At 42.7% G+C, this 21950-nt stretch overlaps 1 protein-coding gene across 1 annotated transcript in view; it reads left to right on the top strand.

Annotated features, from left to right (window-relative positions):
* The window catches only part of ELAVL2 (ELAV like RNA binding protein 2), a 657415-nt gene that overhangs the window by 32284 nt on the left and 603181 nt on the right, over positions 1 to 21950 (top strand). The window lies entirely within an intron of this gene.

Here is a 21950-nt window from a genome sequence, read left to right as displayed (position 1 = left end):
ACCTCTACATAGAGGCCTATTTACATTCAGTGTGAACTGTTGACAAAAAAAATTGTTTAATAATCACTAATGGTCACAAATAAAGACATAAGATGCAAAAGAAAAGAAAAAGGAGACAAAATAATAATGACGACAATGGTGGATGAAATTCAAAATATAAATATATGTTTATACTGGAAACATGTGGTCTTGCATAATAAAGGCAAGTACATCAGCATGTAAACTGTTATGTTATTACCGTATAAGCTTGTACTGAATTTAACATTGTAGAATTATACTAATCTCCATTTCGGTTCAACATCTAATGTTATTCAAAAGGGATGTCATAAAGGCTATAAATTGTAATAGTAACTAGGCTACTATTCCTAAATAAATTCAAGTGGGAATGCAAGATCAAGGCTGAAGAGAATAAAGTCTGGAACTAAACCCTTACGAAAGTCTGGTAAATTAAGGGGAGATGATATCTAAAAAAAAACCCTTAAAAAGTCTAAAAAATATATATATTTGTGTTGTTAGAGCTGTTGAATTTTTTTTTTGTTTTTTTTTTTGTTTGATATTTTGCCATATTTTTTATTTTTATTTTTTTACATTTTTTATTGAGGTTTTTAAGACATACAACGATAGATAAAGCTTTGGAAACATAAATATATATATATACATATATGACATGTTACTTTAGAACAATATGTAGGGCTACATATCCGTCTTAGTTTGAACTGAAAACAATCATGGCATTGTTACACAAACAAGGGTACAACCATCTTCATATCGCATAAGGATAAATGATAAAAACAAAGTACTGTATGTAGGTTAATATAAGTATGAATGCAAAAAGAAACAGTCTATAATACAGTTAAGCCTGTATAATTTGAACCTCATTTTCTGTAATATATTTTATATTGGAGTAACTACTGTCTAGTCCTCTCATGGACACGCTAGCTTAAAGTAATTATGTATATTGGTAGTTACATAGGCAACCACTAATGGTCTGAGAAATAAATATAAACATTAGCAACATGTGGTGGTCTGAAATATCAACTGGGGTATGGGGTGGGGGGATGCAGTGGACAAGAGCCACTTAAGTGGGGTTAGTAGATTATGGGGCTAGGAGAACTACGAGAAGCTGGTGCTTCAACATTGTAATTAACTGGCTAGAGGAATTTTATCAGAGCTGTTATAGTGCGCGACAAGTCTGAAGGTGGGACCTATTATTTATATGGAGAGTGTAGTTCAAATGAGGTTGGAATAGGAGTCTTTTCTATAAGTGAGGTTTTTAAGTGAGTCTGCATAGGTTAAACAGGACATTTTACACATTTGGGCAGAGAAGAGGATCACTTTACATGACTATATATGGGATTCTTAGGGTCCCCATGATGTACCCCTCCTGTATTGTGGACTGGGTATTTAATTTTCTTCCCTACCCATCCATTAGATAGAATGCTGCCCCGGCCGCCGACAGCATCCCAGCCAAAGTAGTGTGTATTAGAGTAAGGGTAGGGAACAAGGAGGGACCTGCGATCTATTTATATCATATGTATACCGGAAGAAAGCTTGAAGGGGAAAATTATGTAATTGTATGCCAGTCCTGTGGTAACCCTGGAGATCAAGAACTAAATTTGCTCAGTCAGTAAAGAGTGCCCTATAGCTGTTCTAGGTAAGTATGAACCATTTAAATATGACATGTTAAACATTATAGATCTTTATAAGACCAAGATATTATAGGAGCTTTGATAGAAATTAAATAAAACACTTTCCCAGTTAAAGGGACACTCAGGTTAAATTAATTTTTCATGATTCAGATACAGCATGTCATTTTAAACAACTTTCCAATTTACTTCCATTAAAAAAAATGTGCACAGTCATTTATATTTACAATTTTTGAGTGACCAGATCCTACTGAGCATGTGCAAGAATTCACAGACTATACGTATATGCATTTGTGATTGGCTGATTGCTATCACATGGTACAGGGGGAGTGGAAATATACATAACTTTGAAATTTGTTATAAAGAAATCTACTACTCATTTGAAGTTTAGACTAAGTTCTATTGCATTGTCTTGTTATCTTGCATTTGTTGATTATGCAAATCTAATGTGTTGACTGGTCCTTTAACTAAATTTAAACAGTAGGGTTAAAACCACAAACATGCTATAAATACTAATCAACAGGCATTAGGGGAGAGAAAGAACAAGTCCTGGGATGTGCAGGTGTCCAAGTAACTACTAAGGAGAAGTAATGAAACTGAAAGTTACTTGTCCTGAAATAAGAGATATTTCTCCAACATAGGTGTGTCCGGTCCACGGCGTCATCCTTACTTGTGGGATATTCTCTTCCCCAACAGGAAATGGCAAAGAGCCCAGCAAAGCTGGTCACATGATCCCTCCTAGGCTCCGCCTACCCCAGTCATTCTCTTTGCCGTTGTACAGGCAACATCTCCACGGAGATGGCTTAGAGTTTTTTAGTGTTTAACTGTAGTTTTTATTATTCAATCAAGAGTTTGTTATTTTGAAATAGTGCTGGTATGTACTATTTACTCAGAAACAGAAAAGAGATGAAGATTTCTGTTTGTATGAGGAAAATGATTTTAGCAACCGTCACTAAAATCCATGGCTGTTCCACACAGGACTGTTGAGAGCAATTAACTTCAGTTGGGGGAACAGTGTGCAGTCTCTTGCTGCTTGAGGTATGACACATTCTAACAAGACGATGTAATGCTGGAAGCTGTCATTTTCCCTATGGGATCCGGTAAGCCATGTTTATTACGATCGTAAATAAGGGCTTCACAAGGGCTTATTAAATCTGTAGACTTTTTTTGGGCTAAATCGATTCATTATTAACACATATTTAGCCTTGAGGAATCATTTTATCTGGGTATTTTGATATAATAATATCGGCAGGCACTGGTTTAGACACCTTATTCTTTAGGGGCTTTCCCAAAGCATAAGCAGAGCCTCATTTTCGCGCCGGTGTTGCGCACTTGTTTTTGAGAGGCATGGCATGCAGTCGCATGTGAGAGGAGCTCTGATACTTAGAAAAGACTTTCTGAAGGCGTCATTTGGTATCGTATTCCCCTTTGGGCTTGGTTGGGTCTCAGCAAAGCAGATACCAGGGACTGTAAAGGGGTTAAAGTTCAAAACGGCTCCGGTTCCGTTATTTTAAGGGTTAAAGCTTCCAAATTTGGTGTGCAATACTTTTAAGGCTTTAAGACACTGTGGTGAAAATTTGGTGAATTTTGAACAATTCCTTCATGTTTTTTCGCAATTGCAGTATAAAGTGTGTTCAGTTTAAAATTTAAAGTGACAGTAACGGTTTTATTTTAAAACGTTTTTTGTACTTTGTTATCAAGTTTATGCCTGTTTAACATGTCTGAACTACCAGATAGACTGTGTTCTGAATGTGGGGAAGCCAGAATTCCTATTCATTTAAATAAATGTGATTTATGTGATAATGACAATGATGCCCAAGATGATTCCTCAAGTGAGGGGAGTAAGCATGGTACTGCATCATTCCCTCCTTCGTCTACACGAGTCTTGCCCACTCAGGAGGCCCCTAGTACATCTAGCGCGCCAATACTCCTTACTATGCAACAATTAACGGCTGTAATGGATAATTCTGTCAAAAACATTTTAGCCAAAATGAACACTTATCAGCGTAAGCGCGGCTGCTCTGTTTTAGATACTGAAGAGCATGACGACGCTGATAATAATATTTCTGAAGGGCCCCTAACCCAGTCTGATGGGGCCAGGGAGGTTTTGTCTGAGGGAGAAATTACTGATTCAGGGAACATTTCTCAACAGGCTGAACCTGATGTGATTGCATTTAAATTTAAGTTGGAACATCTCCGCATTCTGCTTAAGGAGGTATTATCCACTCTGGATGATTGTGACAAGTTGGTCATCCCAGAGAAACTTTGTAAAATGGACAAGTTCCTAGAGGTGCCGGGGCTCCCAGAAGCTTTTCCTATACCCAAGCGGGTGGCGGACATTGTTAATAAAGAATGGGAAAGGCCCGGTATTCCTTTCGTCCCTCCCCCCATATTTAAAAAATTGTTTCCTATGGTCGACCCCAGAAAGGACTTATGGCAGACAGTCCCCAAGGTCGAGGGAGCGGTTTCCACTTTAAACAAACGCACCACTATACCCATAGAGGATAGTTGTGCTTTCAAAGATCCTATGGACAAAAAATTAGAAGGTTTGCTTAAAAAAATGTTTGTTCAGCAAGGTTACCTTCTACAACCAATTTCATGCATTGTCCCTGTCGCTACAGCCGCATGTTTCTGGTTCGATGATCTGATAAGAGCGGTCGATAGTGATTCTCCTCCTTTGGAGGAGATTATGGACAGAATCAATGCTCTCAAATTGGCTAATTCTTTCACCCTAGACGCCACTTTGCAATTGGCTAGGTTAGCGGCTAAGAATTCTGGGTTTGCTATTGTGGCGCGCAGAGCGCTTTGGTTGAAATCTTGGTCGGCTGATGCGTCTTCCAAGAACAAGCTACTTAACATTCCTTTCAAGGGGAAAACGCTGTTTGGCCCTGACTTGAAAGAGATTATCTCTGATATCACTGGGGGTAAGGGCCACGCCCTTCCTCAGGATCGGCCTTTCAAGGCAAAAAATAAACCTAATTTTCGTCCCTTTCGTAGAAACGGACCAGCCCAAGGTGCTACGTCCTCTAAGCAAGAGGGTAATACTTCTCAAGCCAAGCCAGCTTGGAGACCAATGCAAGGCTGGAACAAGGGAAAGCAGGCCAAGAAACCTGCCACTGCTACCAAGACAGCATGAAATGTTGGCCCCCGATCCGGGACCGGATCTGGTGGGGGGCAGACTCTCTCTCTTCGCTCAGGCTTGGGCAAGAGATGTTCTGGATCCTTGGGCGCTAGAAATAGTCTCCCAAGGTTATCTTCTGGAATTCAAGGGACTTCCCCCAAGGGGGAGGTTCCACAGGTCTCAGTTGTCTTCAGACCACATAAAAAGACAGGCATTCTTACATTGTGTAGAAGACCTGTTAAAAATGGGAGTGATTCATCCTGTTCCATTAAGAGAACAAGGGATGGGGTTCTACTCCAATCTGTTCATAGTTCCCAAAAAAGAGGGAACGTTCAGACCAATCTTAGATCTCAAGATCTTAAACAAGTTTCTCAAGGTTCCATCGTTCAAGATGGAAACCATTCGAACTATTCTTCCTTCCATCCAGGAAGGTCAATTCATGACCACGGTGGATTTAAAGGATGCGTATCTACATATTCCTATCCACAAGGAACATCATCGGTTCCTAAGGTTCGCATTCCTGGACAAACATTACCAGTTCGTGGCGCTTCCTTTCGGATTAGCCACTGCTCCAAGGATTTTCACAAAGGTACTAGGGTCCCTTCTAGCTGTGCTAAGACCAAGGGGCATTGCTGTAGTACCTTACTTGGACGACATTCTGATTCAAGCGTCGTCCCTTCCTCAAGCAAAGGCTCACACGGACATTGTCCTGGCCTTTCTCAGATCTCACGGATGGAAAGTGAACGTGGAAAAGAGTTCTCTATCCCCGTCAACAAGGGTTCCCTTCTTGGGAACAATAATAGACTCCTTAGAAATGAGGATTTTTCTGACAGAGGCCAGAAAAACAAAGCTTCTAGACTCTTGTCGGATACTTCATTCCGTTCCTCTTCCTTCCATAGCTCAGTGCATGGAAGTGATCGGGTTGATGGTAGCGGCAATGGACATAGTTCCTTTTGCGCGCATTCATCTAAGACCATTACAACTGTGCATGCTCAGTCAGTGGAATGGGGACTATACAGACTTGTCTCCGAAGATACAAGTAAATCAGAGGACCAGAGACTCACTCCGTTGGTGGCTGTCCCTGGACAACCTGTCACAAGGGATGACATTCCGCAGACCAGAGTGGGTCATTGTCACGACCGACGCCAGTCTGATGGGCTGGGGCGCGGTCTGGGGATCCCTGAAAGCTCAGGGTCTTTGGTCTCGGGAAGAATCTCTTCTACCGATAAATATTCTGGAACTAAGAGCGATATTCAATGCTCTCAAGGCTTGGCCTCAGCTAGCGAGGGCCAAGTTCATACGGTTTCAATCAGACAACATGACAACTGTTGCGTACATCAACCATCAGGGGGGAACAAGGAGTTCCCTAGCGATGGAAGAAGTGACCAAAATCATTCTATGGGCGGAGTCTCACTCCTGCCACCTGTCTGCTATCCACATCCCAGGAGTGGAAAATTGGGAAGCGGATTTTCTGAGTCGTCAGACATTGCATCCGGGGGAGTGGGAACTCCATCCGGAAATCTTTGCCCAAGTCACTCAGCTGTGGGGCATTCCAGACATGGATCTGATGGCCTCTCGTCAGAACTTCAAAGTTCCTTGCTACGGGTCCAGATCCAGGGATCCCAAGGCGGCTCTAGTGGATGCACCAGTAGCACCTTGGACCTTCAAACTAGCTTATGTGTTCCCGCCGTTTCCTCTCATCCCCAGGCTGGTAGCCAGGATCAATCAGGAGAGGGCGTCGGTGATCTTGATAGCTCCTGCGTGGCCACGCAGGACTTGGTATGCAGATCTGGTGAATATGTCATCGGCTCCACCTTGGAAGCTACCTTTGAGACGAGACCTTCTTGTTCAGGGTCCGTTCGAACATCCGAATCTGGTTTCACTCCAGCTGACTGCTTGGAGATTGAACGCTTGATTTTATCGAAGCGAGGGTTCTCAGATTCTGTTATTGATACTCTTGTTCAGGCCAGAAAGCCTGTAACTAGAAAGATTTACCACAAAATTTGGAAAAAATATATCTGTTGGTGTGAATCTAAAGGATTCTCTTGGGACAAGGTTAAGATTCCTAGGATTCTATCCTTCCTTCAAGAAGGATTGGAAAAAGGATTATCTGCAAGTTCCCTGAAGGGACAGATTTCTGCCTTGTTGGTGTTACTTCACAAAAAACTGGCTGCTGTGCCAGATGTTCAAGCCTTTGTTCAGGCTCTGGTTAGAATTAAGCCTGTTTACAAACCTTTGACTCCTCCTTGGAGTCTCAATTTAGTTCTTTCAGTTCTTCAGGGGGTTCCGTTTGAACCCTTGCATTCCGTTGATATTAAGTTATTATCTTGGAAAGTTTTGTTTTTAGTTGCAATTTCTTCTGCTAGAAGAGTTTCAGAATTATCTGCTCTGCAGTGTTCTCCTCCTTATCTGGTGTTCCATGCAGATAAGGTGGTTTTACGTACTAAACCTGGTTTTCTTCCAAAAGTTGTTTCTAACAAAAACATTAACCAGGAGATTATCGTACCTTCTCTGTGTCCGAAACCAGTTTCAAAGAAGGAACGTTTGTTGCACAATTTGGATGTTGTTCGCGCTCTAAAATTCTATTTAGATGCTACAAAGGATTTTAGACAAACATCTTCCTTGTTTGTTGTTTATTCTGGTAAAAGGAGAGGTCAAAAAGCAACTTCTACCTCTCTCTCTTTTTGGATTAAAAGCATCATCAGATTGGCTTACGAGACTGCCGGACGGCAGCCTCCCGAAAGAATCACAGCTCATTCCACTAGGGCTGTGGCTTCCACATGGGCCTTCAAGAACGAGGCTTCTGTTGATCAGATATGTAGGGCAGCGACTTGGTCTTCACTGCACACTTTTACCAAATTTTACAAGTTTGATACTTTTGCTTCTTCTGAGGCTATTTTTGGGAGAAAGGTTTTGCAAGCCGTGGTGCCTTCCATTTAGGTGACCTGATTTGCTCCCTCCCTTCATCCGTGTCCTAAAGCTTTGGTATTGGTTCCCACAAGTAAGGATGACGCCGTGGACCGGACACACCTATGTTGGAGAAAACAGAATTTATGTTTACCTGATAAATTACTTTCTCCAACGGTGTGTCCGGTCCACGGCCCGCCCTGGTTTTTTTTTAATCAGGTCTGATAATTTATTTTCTTTAACTACAGTCACCACGGTACCATATGGTTTCTCCTATGCAAATATTCCTCCTTAACGTCGGTCGAATGACTGGGGTAGGCGGAGCCTAGGAGGGATCATGTGACCAGCTTTGCTGGGCTCTTTGCCATTTCCTGTTGGGGAAGAGAATATCCCACAAGTAAGGATGACGCCGTGGACCGGACACACCGTTGGAGAAAGTAATTTATCAGGTAAACATAAATTCTGTTTTTAGCTAATTCCGGACTTATGCAAAACATAGTAGAAAGAGATTGAGTTCTTACTACCCCTGCACAGCTGTAAAGTCCGGTGCTGGGGTAGTGGAAAAAGTACCATGGTCACGGTGCAGGAGATCCCCAACCTCCGTGTATCTTTTGTGTGAGTTAGACGCCAAAGTGGAGGGTTCACTTGTCTTTTTAGCGTACCTGCTAGTTAGGGATCAGGAAAAGTCCTTAGGCTGCTATGAGATGTGTTCTCAATCTGACAGGGTATAACTTGCCCGCCCCTTTGTCTCTTGCTTCTGATGTGAGACGCTTTCAGGATCGTGTGAGCTGATTAATTATCCCATGTGTCCTCCTCTTCAGATACTGGGCAATCAGTAAGTGGCGACTGGGGAGCTCCGCAACTCCTGCGTCTCTGTTCGCGCTGTGAAAGCTGAAAAAATTGCTGGGCGTAGTGTAATACCACAAATAGGCTCTGTTTAAGATCCAAGTAACAGGCGTCCATATGTTGAATAATAGGATCGTCTAGAGTGTCTATGCATGCCATAGTTCTAAGTACTCGAGTGAAGTGCAATTGATGAGTAGCAATCCAAATAGGTTAAGGGGTCCAGCTTCTGTGGCTCTTACTGTCCTTAATTATTTTCCGTTCTCCAGGCAGTCAATAAAAATAAAGAGAAGGGGGGAGAAGGGGGGTTTCAGCGGCCCTGCTTTGTTGTAAAAGGAAGACAGAGTGCACAACACGCTGTAGGCTTTGGATTATATGATCATTGCATGTATGCCCGGGATCTACCAGATGGCTATCAGTCTCATTTCCCCTCTCTGAGGGGTGCAGAGATATTAGAAATAGCCACTTACTGTCTTTTCCAAATCAGGGCCGCGTCATGTAGGAGCGTTGCATTGCAGTTCCCTATTCTCATAACTGCTTAATTTCCCAATTTCTCACATCTCTGGTGTTTCTATTTAAAGTGGAAGCATTTTGCTGTAAAATATTTGAGAGATTTTATAGGAAAAGAGGATATAATGTGAGAATAAGCGGGAGCTTCTAAGTGCTGCGTCTGTTCTCCTCGATGGCTAGCTCCGCCCCCCCAGAGCTGTTGAATTTTGGGTTTATTTACATAAAGAGGCACGCTGAACAGTTAGAGAAATATAATAATGTCATTGTAATCAACCCTGTGGGTGATAGAAAAAGATACATAAAGTGAAATAAATTAGTTGGATGGATGAACAAACTAGTAAATGGTAACTGTTTTCATTTGTTCAATCCTTTAGATAATGATCTCAGTTGAAAAGAAGATACAGACTTGTGAACACACATATTTACCATACTGTTTAATCCAAAAAATGGAAAAAAGAGAAAAAGAAATATACTGGTATGGAAGCGGGTACACTACCCTGCACACGCAAAATTTATGCGTATCCAAAAACTAATATACAGTGCCTTTCAAGGAAATAGACAGTATGTATGTGTGTTGACATGTGTTCAACGGGACCCTGTGATATAAGGATGCTCACTCAATTATTCCCAGATATTTATGATGTCATTGATGGAGTTGTACCCATCAGGGATACGTGACTCCAATGTAAAAATCCAAAACGCCTCATGTTTTAATAGGGCTTTGTTACGATCACCACCCCTATTATGTGCCTGTATATGATCAATGACCATCCATCTAAAGGTTGTATTACTGCTGTCATGTTTCTGAATAAAGTGTTTAGCCATGTCAGACACTGGGTCTGATCTTTTGATGTCCGATAGATGTTGTCGTATACGTTCTCTCACCTCCCTTGAGGTACATCCCACATATTGTTTGGGGGTACAGGTACACCAAATCAAATATACAGCAAGCTTTGTGCGACAATTGACACAACTTTGTATTTTATGTTTTGTTCGTAGTTGAAGAAAAAACATTTCCTTTTTGGATAAAGCTGCAAGGGATACAGGCACTGTATCCACATTTAAACATTCCCTTAGATTGTAACCAGGAACTTGTAGTAGTGTTTCTTTTAGGTAAAGCACTTGGGGAAATTAAATTTCCTATAGTGCATCCTTTCCTGTAGGAGAATCTACATCCTTTGTCAATAAAGGGGACCAACCCCTTAAACATTCCCTTAGATTGTAACCAGGAACTTGTAGTAGTGTTTCTTTTAGGTAAAGCACTTGGGGAAATTAAATTTCCTATAGTGCATCCTTTCCTGTAGGAGAATCTACATCCTTTGTCAATAAAGGGGACCAACCCCTCATCTGCCTTTAGCATGGGTAAATGTCTGTGAATGATCTTGCAAATGTTGTTGTAATCAGATGAATATTGGGTAACAAAGGTAACCTGATCACTAGTAGTGCAGGTCCTTTGTGGTTTATTAGCCAACAGAGTTTTTCTATCTAAACTGTCCACTTTCTTTTTGGCCTTGTGAATGGCAGTATTATTATAGCCCCTGCTCCAGAGTCTATGGGTAAGGTCTTCACTTTGTGTGACACAATCATGTATTTCAGAGCAGTTTCTTTTTACTCTGATGTACTGTCCCTTAGCAATGGCATAGGGAACATTTAAAGGATGGTTGCTTTTGCCATGCAAAAGGGTGTTCCCTGATATGGGCTTCCTATAAATTTGTGATTTTATTTTATTAGTGCCGGCCATATTACTTAGCTCGATGTCCAAAAAATTGATAGATGTTTTATTAGTTTCAATAGTGAATTGTAGACCCCATTCATTTTCGTTCAAGTATCCAATAAATTTTCCAATGAGTAAAGGCTGACCTATCCAAATCAACAACAGATCGTCAATGAAACGATGGTAGCTTTTGATATACTGGAGAAAGGGATTCTGTTCCCCATATATCATACGGTGTTCAAACCAGCCCATTACCAAGCTGTACCTTGTAGTTGGAGATAAAATGAATCTTCAAACTTAAAATAATTGTGCGTCAAAAGAAATTGTAAAACATCTAAAATAAATTGAATAAATTCTTTTGTATAGTTCAATTTATTCTCCAAGTAATATTTCTCCAACATTGGTGTGTCCGGTCCACGGCGTCATCCATAACTTGTGGGAATATTCTCTTCCCCAACAGGAAATGGCAAAGAGCACAGCAAAAGCTGTCCATATAGTCCCTCCTAGGCTCCGCCCACCCCAGTCATTCTCTTTGCAGCTGAACAAGCAGCATCTCCACGGAGATGGTGAAGAGTATGTGGTGTTTAGTTGTAGTTTTTTTTATTCTACTATCAAGAGTTTATTTTAAAATAGTGCTGATATGTACTATTTACTCTGAAACAGAAAAAGATGAAGAGTTCTGTTTGTGAGAGGAATATGATTTTAGCAGCAGTAACTAAAATCGTTTGCTGTTTCCACATAGGACTGTTGAGATGAGATAACTTCAGTTGGGGGAAACAGTTGGCAGACTTTTCTGCTTAAGATATGACTAGCCATATTTCTAACAAGACTGAGTAATGCTGGAAGGCTGTCATTTTCCCCATCATGGGGACCGGTAAGCCATTTACTTAGTTTCAAACAGAATAAATGGCTTAATATGGGCTATAAAACTGGTAGACACTTTTATGGGCTAGATCGATTGCTTTATTTGGGCATTTTATACAGCTTGAAGTTGAAATTCACATTTTATAACTTTGGGGAACGTTTTTTTACGTCAGGCACTGGTTTAGACACCTTCCCAGTCAGGAAGGGCCTTCTATGTAGTAGGCAGAGCCTCATTTTCACGCCATTACTGAGCAGTTACTTTTGAGAGCAGGACATGCAGCTGCATGTGTGTGTGTCTGGAAGTGGTTGAAAAGGTTCCTAGAAGGCTTCATTTGGTATCGTATACCCCCCCTGGGTTTGGTAAAGTCGCAGCAAAGGCTGTAGCTGGGACTGTAGAGGGGTTAAAACTGTAAACGGCTCCGGTTTCGTCATTTTAAGGGTTAAAGGTCTGAAATTTGGGGTGCAATGCTTTGAATGCTTTAAGACACTGTGTTGAAATTTTGCTTAAAATTGAACAATTCCTTCATAGTTTTTCACATATTCAGTAAAAAAGTGTGCCCTGTTTAAAATTTAAAGAGACAGTAACGGTTTTGTTTTAAAACGGTTTTTGTATTTTATTGACAAGTTTAATCCTGTTTAACATGTCTGTGCCTTCAGATAAACTATGTTCTGTATGGATGGAAGCCAATGTGTCTCCCCCTTCAAAATTGTGTGATAATTGTGCCATAGCGTCCAAACAAAGTAAGGACAGTACTGCCACAGATAGTAAAGTTGCCCAAGATGATTCATCAGATGAAGGGAGTAGACATAGTTCTACATCATCTCCTTCTGTGTCTACACCAGTTTTGCCCACGCAGGAGGCCCCTAGTACTTCTAGCGCGCCAATGCTTGTTACTATGCAACAATTGACGGCAGTAATGGATAACTCCATAGCAAATATTTTATCCAAAATGCCTGCATTTCAGAGAAAGCGCGATTGCTCTGTTTTAAACACTGTAGAGCAGGAGGGCGCTGATGATAATTGCTCTGTCATACCCTCACACCAATCTGAAGTGTCCATGAGAGAGGTTTTGTCAGATGGGGAAATTTCTGATTCAGGTGGAATTTCTCAACAGGCAGAACCTGATGTTGTGACATTTAAATTTAATTTAGAGCATCTCCGCGCACTGCTTAAGGAGGTGCTATCTACTCTGGATGATTGTGACAACCTGGTCATTCCAGAAAAATTGTGCAAGATGGACAAGTTCCTAGAGGTTCCGGTGCACCCCGACGCTTTTCCTATACCCAAGCGGGTGGCGGACATAGTGAATAAGGAGTGGGAGAAGCCCGGCATACCTTTTTGTCCCCCCTCCTATATTTAAGAAATTATTTCCTATGGTTGACCCCAGAAAGGACTTGTGGCAGACAGTCCCTAAGGTCGAGGGGGCAGTTTCTACACTAGCCAAGCGCACTACTATTCCTATCGAGGATAATTGCGCTTTCAAAGATCCTATGGATAAAAAATTGGAGGGTTTGCTTAAAAAGATTTTTGTACGGCAAGGTTACCTCCTGCAACCTATTTCGTGCATTATTCCTGTCACTACAGCAGCGTGGTTCTGGTTCGAGGAACTAGAAAAGTCGCTCAGTAGAGAGACTCCGTATGAGGAGGTTATGGATAGAATTCACGCACTTAAGTTAGCTAATTCCTTTATTTTAGATGCCGCTTTGCAGTTAGCAAGATTAGCGGCGAAAAATTCAGGGTTTGCAATTGTGGCGCGCAGAGCGCTCTGACTAATGTCTTGGTCAGCGGTTGTATCTTCCAAGACAAAATTGCTTAATATCCCTTTCAAGGGTAAAACCCTTTTTGGGCCAGAATTGAAAGAGATTATCTCAGACATCACTGGGGGTAAGGGCCATGCCCTTCCACAAGATAGGCCTTTCAAGGCCAAGAAGAAGTCTAATTTTCGTTCCTTTCGCAATTTCAGGAACGGACCGGCCTCCAACTCTGCAGCCTCTAGACAAGAGGGTAATGCTTCACAAACCAAACCAGCTTGGAAACCGATGCAAGGCTGGAACAAGGGTAAGCAGGCCAAGAAGCCTGCTGCTGCTACCAAAACAGCATGAAGGAGTAGCCCCCGATCCAGGACCGGATCTAGTAGGGAGCAGACTCTCTCTCTTTGCTCAGGCTTGGGCAAGAGATGTTCAGGACCCCTGGGCACTAGAAATAGTTTCTCAGGGTTATCTTCTGGAATTGAAGGAACTACCCCCAAGGGGAACGTTTCACATGTCTCACTTATCTTCAAACCAAATAAAGAGACAGGCATTCTTACATTGTGTAGAAGACCTGTTAAAAATGGGAGTGATGCGCCCAGTTCCAACCGTGGAACAAGGAATGGGTTTTTACTCAAATCTGTTTGTATTTCCCAAAAAAGAGGGAACTTTCAGACCAATTCTGGATTTAAAGATCCTAAACAAATTTCTCAGAGTGCCATCGTTCAAAATGGAAACTATTCGAACGATTTTACCTACAATCCAGGAGGGTCAATTTATGACTACCGTGGATCTAAAGGATGCGTATCTACATATTCCTATCCACAAAGATCATCATCAGTTCCTTAGGTTCGCCTTTCTGGACAAACATTACCAGTTGGTGGCTCTCCCATTCGGGCTAGCCACTGCTCCAAGGATTTTCACAAAGGTACTCGGGTCACTTTTAGCGGTTCTAAGACCAAGGGGCATTGCAGTGGCACCTTACTTGTACAACATTCTGATACAAGCGTCGTCTCTTTCAAAGGCAAAGGCTCACACAGACATCGTTCTGGCCTTTCTCAGATCTCACGGATGGAAAGTGAACATAGAAAAAAGTTCCCTGTCTCCGTCAACAAGAGTTCCTTTCTTGGGTACGATAATAGATTCTTTAGAAATGAAGATTTTCCTGACAGATGTCAGAAAGTCAAAACGCTTGTCAAGTTCTTCACTCTGTTCCACGACCTTCCATAGCTCAGTGCATGGAAGTAGTAGGGTTGATGGTTGCAGCAATGGACATAGTTCCTTTTGCGCAAATTCATCTAAGACCATTACAACTGTGCATGCTGAAACAGTGGAATGGGGACTATACAGACTTGTCTCCAGTGATTCAAGTAGATCAGAAGACCAGAGACTCACTCCGTTGGTGGCTAACCCAGGATCACCTGTCCCAGGGAATGAGCTTCCGCAGACCAGAGTGGGTCATCGTCCCGACCGATGCCAGTCTAGTGGGCTGGGGCGCGGTCTGGGACTCCCTGAAAGCTCAGGGGCTATGGTCTCGGGAAGAGTCTCTTCTCCCGATAAACATTCTGGAACTGAGAGCGATATTCAATACTCTCAGGGCTTGGCCTCAACTAGCAAAGGCCAGATTCATAAGATTCCAATCAGACAACATGATGACTGTTGCTTACATCAACCATCAGGGGGGAACAAGGAGTTCCCTGGAGATGAGAGAAGTGACCAAAATCATAAAATGGGCGGAGGATCACTCCTGCCACCTATCTGCGATCCACATCCCAGGAGTGGAAAACTGGGAGGCGGATTATCTGAGTCGTGAGACATTCCATCCAGGGGAGTGGGAACTCCACCCGGAGATATTTGCCCAGTTGACTCAATTATGGGGCATTCCAGACATGGATCTGATGGCGTCTCGTCAGAACTTCAAGGTTCCTTGCTACGGGTCCAGATCCAGGGATCCCAAGGCGACTCTAGTGGATGCATTAGTAGCGCCTTGGACCTTCAACCTAGCTTATGTGTTTCCACCGTTTCCTCTCATTCCCAGGCTGGTAGCCAGGATCAAGCAGGAGAGGGCCTCGGTGATCTTGATAGCTCCTGCGTGGCCACGCAGGACTTGGTATGCAGACCTGGTGAATGTGTCATCGGCTCCACCATGGAAGCTACCTTTGAGACAGGATCTTCTAGTACAAGGTCCATTCGAACATCCAAATCTAGTTTCTCTACAGCTGACTGCTTGGAAATTGAACGCTTGATTTCTCTTAAGTGTGTTCAGTCCACGGGTCATCCATTACTTATGGGATATATTCTCCTTCTCAACAGGAAGTTGCAAGAGCATCACCCAAGCAGAGCTGCTATATAGCTCCTCCCCTCACATGTCATATCCAGTCATTCTCTTGCAACCCTCAACAAAGAAGGTCGCGAGAGGAGCTGGAGTTTTTACTTAATTATTCTTCAATCAAAAGTTTGTTATTTTAAATGGCACCGGAGTGTGCTGTTTTTCTATTTCAGGCAGTATTTGGAAGAAGAAACTGCCTGCGTTTTCTATGATCTTAGCAGGCGTAACTAAGATCCACTGGCTGTTCTCGACATTCTGAGGAGTGGGGTAACTTCAGAAAATGGGAATAGCATGCGGGGTCTCCCGCAAATGAGGTATGTGCAGTGCAATATTTTCTGGGAATGGAATTGACTAAGAAAACACTGCTGTTACCCGTATGATGTAAGTACAGCCTTAAATGCAGTAGTAGTGACTGGTATCAGGCTGATAAATGTATGCACAGTAGAGTTATTTTCTAGGGACTAGAATTTGACTGAAAAAATACTGTTAATACTGATATAATGTGTGAGCCTTAACTGCAGTAGAAGCGACTGGTAGCAGGCTTAGTAATAACTTTACACAGCATCTGAAATGTTGTTTTTTAAAACGTTTACTGGCATGTTAATCGTTTTGTGAGGTACTTTGGTGATAAATCTTTTTGGGCATGATTTTTTTTCCACACGGCTAACTTATATTTCTGCATAGAAACAGTTATATCAGGTCTCCCACTGTTGTAATAGGAGTGGGAGGGACCTTTTTTAGCGCCTTGTTGCGCAGTTAATATTCTAGCACAGTCTTCCTGCTTCTTCCTCTTTGATCCAGGACGTCTCCAGAGAGCTCAGGGATCTTCAAAATTCGTTTTTGAGGGAGGTAATCAGTCACAGCAGACCTGTGACAGTGTGTTTGACTGTGATAAAAGCGTTAAATCTTAATTTGATATCCGTTTTTTTGGGTACTGAGGGGTTTATCATCCTTTTGCTAATGGGTGCAATCCTCTGCTAATTAATAAATTTAAAGAATTGTTGACTATAACTGAACTAGTTCTTTGTTATTCAATTGTGTTTTTCTCCTGTTAAGTGTAGTCAGTCCACGGGTCATCCATTACTTATGGGATATTAACTCCTCCCCAACAGGAAGTGCAAGAGGATCACCCAAGCAGAGCTGCTATATAGCTCCTCCCCTCTACGTCACACCCAGTCATTCTCTTGCACCCAACTAATAGATAGGATGTGTGAGAGGACTGTGGTGATTAAACTTAGTTTTTATATCTTCAATCAAAAGTTTATTTTAAACGGCACCGGAGTGTGTTGTTTTCTTCTCAGGCAGCATTTGAAGAAGAATCTACCTGAGTTTTGTGTATGATCTTAGCGGACGTAACTAAGATCCATTTGCTGTTCTCGGCCATTCTGAGAAGTAAGGTAACTTCAGATCAGGGGACAGCGGGCAGGTTCACCTGCAAAGAGGTATGTTGCAGTATATTATTTTCTAAGGAATGGAATTGACTGAGAAAATACTGCTAATACCGATATAATGTAAGTACAGCCTTAAATGCAGTAGTAGCAACTGGTATCAGGCTGATATGTATGTATGTTTACACTTAAGTATTTCTGGGGAATGGCACTTCACTGGGAAAATACTGTATGCATATAACTTTTAGCCTAACTTGCAGTGTGAGCGACTAGCAGCAGGCTTTTAATGACATTTCATAAATTTGCTGGCATGTTAAATCGTTTAATTATCTGAGGTACTTGGTGAAAAATTGGTTTGGGCGTTATTTTCCACATGGCTGTCGTTTGTTTTAAATTAAAACAGTTTACTGAGCTTCCCTCACTGTTGTATTGTAAGTGGGAGGGGCCTATTTTGGCGCTTTTTCTACGCATCAGAAATTCAGTCACAGTCTGCCTTTTTCTCCCTGCATGATCCAGGACGTCTCCACAGAGCTCAGGGGTCTTCAAAACTAGTTTTGAGGGAGGTAATCACTCACAGCAGACCTGTGAGACTGTGCTTTGACTGTGATAAAAACGCTTATATTTCTCCAACATAGGTGTGTCCGGTCCACGGCGTCATCCTTACTTGTGGGATATTCTCTTCCCCAACAGGAAATGGCAAAGAGCCCAGCAAAGCTGGTCACATGATCCCTCCTAGGCTCCGCCTACCCCAGTCATTCTCTTTGCCGTTGTACAGGCAACATCTCCACGGAGATGGCTTAGAGTTTTTTAGTGTTTAACTGTAGTTTTTATTATTCAATCAAGAGTTTGTTATTTTAAAATAGTGCTGGTATGTACTATTTACTCAAACAGAAAAGAGATGAAGATTTCTGTTTGTATGAGGAAAATGATTTTAGCAACCGTTACTAAAATCCATGGCTGTTCCACACAGGACTGTTGAGAGCAATTAACTTCAGTTGGGGGAACAGTGAGCAGTCTCTTGCTGCTTGAGGTATGACACATTCTAACAAGACGATGTAATGCTGGAAGCTGTCATTTTCCCTATGGGATCCGGTAAGCCATGTTTATTAAGATAGTAAATAAGGGCTTCACAAGGGCTTATTAAGACTGTAGACTTTTTCTGGGCTAAATCGATTCATTATTAACACATATTTAGCCTTGAGGAATCATTTAATCTGGGTATTTTGATAAGATTATATCGGCAGGCACTGTTTTAGACACCTTATTCTTTAGGGGCTTTCCCAAATCATAGGCAGAGCCTCATTTTCGCGCCGGTGTTGCGCACTTGTTTTTGAGAGGCATGACATGCAGTCGCATGTGTGAGGAGCTCTGATACCTAGAAAAGACTTTCTGAAGGCGTCATTTGGTATCGTATTCCCCTTTGGGCTTGGTTGGGTCTCAGCAAAGCAGATACCAGGGACTGTAAAGGGGTTAAAGTTAAAAACGGCTCCGGTTCCGTTATTTTAAGGGTTAAAGCTTCCAAATTTGGTGTGCAATACTTTTAAGGCTTTAAGACACTGTGGTGAAATTTTGGTGAATTTTGAACAATTCCTTCATATTTTTTCGCAATTGCAGTAATAAAGTGTGTTCAGTTTAAAATTTAAAGTGACAGTAACGGTTTTATTTTAAAACGTTTTTTGTACTTTGTTATCAAGTTTATGCCTGTTTAACATGTCTGAACTACCAGATAGACTGTGTTCTGAATGTGGGGAAGCCAGAGTTCCTTCTCATTTAAATAAATGTGATTTATGTGACAGACAATGATGCCCAAGATGATTCCTCAAGTGAGGGGAGTAAGCATGGTACTGCATCATTCCCTCCTTCGTCTACACAAGTCTTGCCCACTCAGGAGGCCCCTAGTACATCTAGCGCGCCAATACTCCTTACTATGCAACAATTAACGGCTGTAATGGATAATTCTGTCAAAAACATTTTAGCCAAAATGAACACTTATCAGCGTAAGCGCGACTGCTCTGTTTTAGATACTGAAGAGCATGACGACGCTGATAATAATGGTTCTGAAGGGCCCCTAAACCAGTCTGATGGGGCCAGGGAGGTTTTGTCTGAGGGAGAAATTACTGATTCAGGGAACATTTCTCAACAAGCTGAACCTGATGTGATTACGTTAAAATTTAAGTTGGAACATCTCCGCATTCTGCTTAAGGAGGTATTATCCACTCTGGATGATTGTGACAAGTTGGTCATCCCAGAGAAACTATGTAAAATGGACAAGTTCCTAGAGGTCCCGGGGCTCCCAGAAGCTTTTCCTATACCCAAGCGGGTGGCGGACATTGTAAATAAAGAATGGGAAAGGCCCGGTATTCCTTTCGTCCCTCCCCCCATATTTAAAAAATTGTTTCCTATGGTCGACCCCAGAAAGGACTTATGGCAGACAGTCCCCAAGGTCGAGGGAGCGGTTTCCACCTTAAACAAACGCACCACTATACCCATAGAAGATAGTTGTGCTTTCAAAGATCCTATGGATAAAAAAATTAGAAGGTTTACTTAAAAAGATGTTTGTTCAGCAGGGTTACCTTCTACAACCAATTTCATGCATTGTCCCTGTCGCTACAGCCGCGTGTTTCTGGTTCGATGAGCTGGTAAAGGCGGTCGATAGTGATTCTCCTCCTTATGAGGAGATTATGGACAGAATTAATGCTCTCAAATTGGCTAATTCTTTCACCTTAGACGCCACTTTGCAATTGGCTAGGTTAGCGGCTAAGAATTCTGGGTTTGCTATTGTGGCGCGCAGAGCGCTTTGGTTGAAATCTTGGTCAGCTGATGCGTCTTCCAAGAACAAGCTACTTAACATTCCTTTCAAGGGGAAAACGCTGTTTGGCCCTGACTTGAAAGAGATTATCTCTGATATCACTGGGGGTAAGGGCCACGCCCTTCCTCAGGATCGGCCTTTCAAGGCCAAAAATAAACCTAATTTTCGTCCCTTTCGTAGAAACGGACCAGCCCAAAGTGCTACGTCCTCTAAGCAAGAGGGTAATACTTCTCAAGCCAAGCCAGCTTGGAGACCAATGCAAGGCTGGAACAAGGGAAAGCAGGCCAAGAAACCTGCTACCAAGACAGCATGAAATGTTGGCCCCCGATCCGGGACCGGATCTGGTGGGGGGCAGACTCTCTCTCTTCGCTCAGGCTTGGGCAAGAGATGTTCTGGATCCTTGGGCGCTAGAAATAGTCTCCCAAGGTTATTTTCTGGAGTTCAAGGGGCTTCCCCCGAGGGGGAGGTTCCACAGGTCTCAGTTGTCTTCAGACCACATAAAAAGACAGGCATTCTTACATTGTGTAGAAGACCTGTTAAAAATGGGAGTGATTCATCCTGTTCCATTAGGAGAACAAGGGATGGGGTTCTACTCCAATCTGTTCATAGTTCCCAAAAAAGAGGGAACGTTCAGACCAATCTTAGATCTCAAGATCTTGAACAAGTTTCTCAAGGTTCCATCGTTCAAGATGGAAACCATTCGAACAATTCTTCCTTCCATCCAGGAAGGTCAATTCATGACCACGGTGGATTTAAAGGATGCGTATCTACATATTCCTATCCACAAGGAACATCGGTTCCTAAGGTTCGCATTCCTGGACAAGCATTACCAGTTCGTGGCGCTTCCTTTCGGATTAGCCACTGCTCCAAGGATTTTCACAAAGGTACTAGGGTCCCTTCTAGCTGTGCTAAGACCAAGGGGCATTGCCGTAGTACCTTACTTGGACGACATTCTGATTCAAGCGTCGTCCCTTCCTCAAGCAAAGGCTCACACGGACATTGTCCTGGCCTTTCTCAGATCTCACGGATGGAAAGTGAACGTGGAAAAGAGTTCTCTATCTCCGTCAACAAGGGTTCCCTTCTTGGGAACAATAATAGACTCCTTAGAAATGAGGATTTTTCTGACAGAAGCCAGAAAAACAAAACTTCTAGACTCTTGTCGGATACTTCATTCCGTTCCTCTTCCTTCCATAGCGCAGTGCATGGAAGTGATAGGTTTGATGGTAGCGGCAATGGACATAGTTCCTTTTGCGCGCATTCATCTAAGACCATTACAACTGTGCATGCTCAGTCAGTGGAATGGGGACTATACAGACTTGTCTCCGAAGATACAAGTAAATCAGAGGACCAGAGACTCACTCCGTTGGTGGCTGTCCCTGGACAACCTGTCACAAGGGATGACCTTCCGCAGACCAGAGTGGGTCATTGTCACGACCGACGCCAGTCTGATGGGCTGGGGCGCGGTCTGGGGATCCCTGAAAGCTCAGGGTCTTTGGTCTCGGGAAGAATCTCTTCTACCGATAAATATTCTGGAACTGAGAGCGATATTCAATGCTCTCAAAGCTTGGCCTCAGCTAGCGAGGGCCAAGTTCATACTGTTTCAATCAGACAACATGACAACTGTTGCGTACATCAACCATCAGGGGGGAACAAGGAGTTCCCTAGCGATGGAAGAAGTGACCAAAATCATTCTATGGGCGGAGTCTCACTCCTGCCACCTGTCTGCTATCCACATCCCAGGAGTGGAAAATTGGGAAGCGGATTTTCTGAGTCGTCAGACATTGCATCCGGGGGAGTGGGAACTCCATCCGGAAATCTTTGCCCAAGTCACTCACCTGTGGGGCATTCCAGACATGGATCTGATGGCCTCTCGTCAGAACTTCAAAGTTCCTTGCTACGGGTCCAGATCCAGGGATCCCAAGGCGGCTCTAGTGGATGCACTAGTAGCACCTTGGACCTTCAAACTAGCTTATGTGTTCCCGCCGTTTCCTCTCATCCCCAGGCTGGTAGCCAGGATCAATCAGGAGAGGGCGTCGGTGATCTTGATAGCTCCTGCGTGGCCACGCAGGA

This window comes from Bombina bombina, chromosome 2 (genome assembly GCF_027579735.1).
Source record: "Bombina bombina isolate aBomBom1 chromosome 2, aBomBom1.pri, whole genome shotgun sequence".
NCBI classification, from domain to species: Eukaryota; Metazoa; Chordata; class Amphibia; order Anura; family Bombinatoridae; genus Bombina; species Bombina bombina.
The sequence above is the reverse complement of the archived record's forward strand: the minus strand, read 5'-3'. Positions and strand labels throughout refer to the sequence as shown.